Source organism: Chiloscyllium punctatum, chromosome 28, assembly GCF_047496795.1.
Source record: "Chiloscyllium punctatum isolate Juve2018m chromosome 28, sChiPun1.3, whole genome shotgun sequence".
Classification (NCBI taxonomy): domain Eukaryota; kingdom Metazoa; phylum Chordata; class Chondrichthyes; order Orectolobiformes; family Hemiscylliidae; genus Chiloscyllium; species Chiloscyllium punctatum.
Genome location: NC_092766.1, coordinates 10,992,918 through 10,995,098, shown reverse-complemented (window position 1 = coordinate 10,995,098; position 2,181 = coordinate 10,992,918).

Genomic DNA, 2,181 nt, shown 5'->3' with positions numbered 1-2,181 from the left:
GGGACGGGTCTGTCCCTGTATAACACTGGGGTACAGTACCTGTGGGGACAGGTCTGTCACTGTATAACACTGGGGTACAGTGCTGGTGGGGACGGGTCTGTCCCTGTATATCACTGGGGTACAGTACTGGTGGGGACGGGTCTGTCCCTCTATAACACTGGGGTACAGTACTGGTGGGGACAGGTCTGTCCCTGTATATCACTGGGGTACAGTACTGGTGGGGACAGGTCTGTCCCTGTATAACACTGGGGTACAGTACCTGTGGGGACAGGTCTGTCACTGTATAACACTGGGGTACAGTACTGGTGGGGACGGGTCTGTCCCTGTATAACACTGGGGTACAGTACTGGTGGGGACGGGTCTGTCCCTGTATAACACTGGGGTACAGTACTGGTGGGGACGGGTAGTCCCTGTATAACACTGGGGTACAGTACTGGTGGGGACAGGTCTGTCCCTGTATAACACTGGGGTACAGTACTGGTGGGGACGGGTCTGTTCCTGTATAACACTGGGGTACAGTACTGGTGGGGACGGGTCTGTCCCTGTATAACACTGGGGTACAGTACTGGTGGGGACGGGTCTGTCCCTGTATAACACTGGGGTACAGTACCTGTGGGGACAGGTCTGTCACTGTATAACACTGGGGTACAGTGCTGGTGGGGACAGGTCTGTTCCTGTATAACACTGGGGTACAGTACTGGTGGGGACGGGTCTGTTCCTGTATAACACTGGGGTACAGTACTGGTGGGGACGGGTCTGTCCCTGTATAACACTGGGGTACAGTACTGGTGGGGACGGGTCTGTCCCTGTATAACACTGGGGTACAGTACCTGTGGGGACAGGTCTGTCACTGTATAACACTGGGGTACAGTGCTGGTGGGGACGGGTCTGTCCCTGTATATCACTGGGGTACAGTACTGGTGGGGACGGGTCTGTCCCTCTATAACACTGGGGTACAGTACTGGTGGGGACAGGTCTGTCCCTGTATATCACTGGGGTACAGTACTGGTGGGGACAGGTCTGTCCCTGTATAACACTGGGGTACAGTACCTGTGGGGACAGGTCTGTCACTGTATAACACTGGGGTACAGTACTGGTGGGGACGGGTCTGTCCCTGTATAACACTGGGGTACAGTACTGGTGGGGACGGGTCTGTCCCTGTATAACACTGGGGTACAGTACTGGTGGGGACGGGTAGTCCCTGTATAACACTGGGGTACAGTACTGGTGGGGACGGGTCTGTCCCTGTATAACACTGGGGTACAGTACTCGTGGGGATGGGTCTGTCCCTGTGTAACACTGAGGTACAGTACTGGTGGGGACGGGCCTCTTGCTGTATTACACTGGGGTACAGTACTGGTGGGGACGGGTCTGTCCCTGTATATCACTGGGGTACAGTACTGGTGGGGACAGGTCTGTCCCTGTATAACACTGGGGTACAGTACCTGTGGGGACAGGTCTGTCACTGTATAACGCTGGGGTACAGTAATGGTGGGGACGGGTCTGTCTCTGTATAACGCTGGGGTACAGTACTGGTGGGGACGGGTCTGTCTCTGTATAACACTGGGGTACAGTACTGGTGGGGACGGGTCTGTCCCTGTATAACACTGGGGTACAGTACTGGTGGGGACGGGTCTGTCCCTGTATAACACTGGGGTACAGTACTGGTGGGGACGGGTCTGTCCCAGTATAACACTGGGGTACAGTACTGGTGGGGACGGGTCTGTCCCTGTATAACACTGGGGTACAGTACTGGTGGGGACGGGTCTGTCCCTGTATATCACTGGGGTACAGTACTGGTGGGGATAGGTCTGTCCCTGTATAACACTGGGGTACAGTACTGGTGGGGACGGGTCTGTCCCTGTATAACACTGGGGTACAGTAATGGTGGGGACGGGTCTGTCTCTGTATAACACTGGGGTACAGTACTGGTGGGGACGGGTCTGTCCCTGTATAACACTGGGGTACAGTACTGGTGGGGACGGGTCTGTCCCTGTATAACACTGGGGTCCAGTACTGGTGGGGACGGGTCTGTCCTTGTATAACACTGGGGTACAGTACTGGTGGGGACAGGTCTGTCCCTGTATAACACTGGGGTACAGTACTGGTGGGGACGGGTCTGTCACTGTATAACGCTGGGGTACAGTACTGGTGGGGACGGGTCTGTCCCTGTATAACACT